Genomic DNA, 640 nt, shown 5'->3' on the forward strand with positions numbered 1-640 from the left:
CCTAATGTAATTGGGCAGCATGGCTGAATAAAGCATTTCTCTCTCTTGTTTGATATTGAAAAAAATGCAATGTTTTGATGCTATAACGGAATATTAATTTTTAGCTTTTATAGCAATTTTATTTGTTGTTTCCAGGAAAAATTAGAGGCCAGAAACTTGGAATTCGTAATCAGTACAATAAATGACCAAATTTTCAGGAATTCTGCATAACTTTACACCGAGATCTCTTTCTACATACTGTTTGACTAGATTATTTGTTGATAGGTTGTAAATTGTGAGAGGAAACGAATTTTTTCATTTGTTATGGCAAATTAATAAAATAATAGCTTATTAATAGTTTTTTATTAGATAAACTTTGGGATACTTCAAAACACGACTGTTCGTCCCGAGTACATTGGTTATTTCATAAATTTTGTTTTTTATTTTAGGGTATTTTCTTCATAAATTGATGTTTTCAACAGCCAAATTCTTCAGTCGACCTCGGCTTCTCCCTTCTTCCTTTGTCAGTCCTCGGCCCGCCATACTCTCCGCCACATCTGTTCACCTAAAACGAGGATGATTTTTTTTCTTACCCTCCGTTTTTATTTTAATCTTTATTTACAATTTACATTATATACTTCATCTAAGACATATATATATA

Source organism: Halyomorpha halys, unplaced genomic scaffold (genome assembly GCF_000696795.3).
Source record: "Halyomorpha halys isolate HHAL.00 unplaced genomic scaffold, Hhal_1.1 Scaffold106.1, whole genome shotgun sequence".
NCBI lineage: Eukaryota > Metazoa > Arthropoda > Insecta > Hemiptera > Pentatomidae > Halyomorpha > Halyomorpha halys.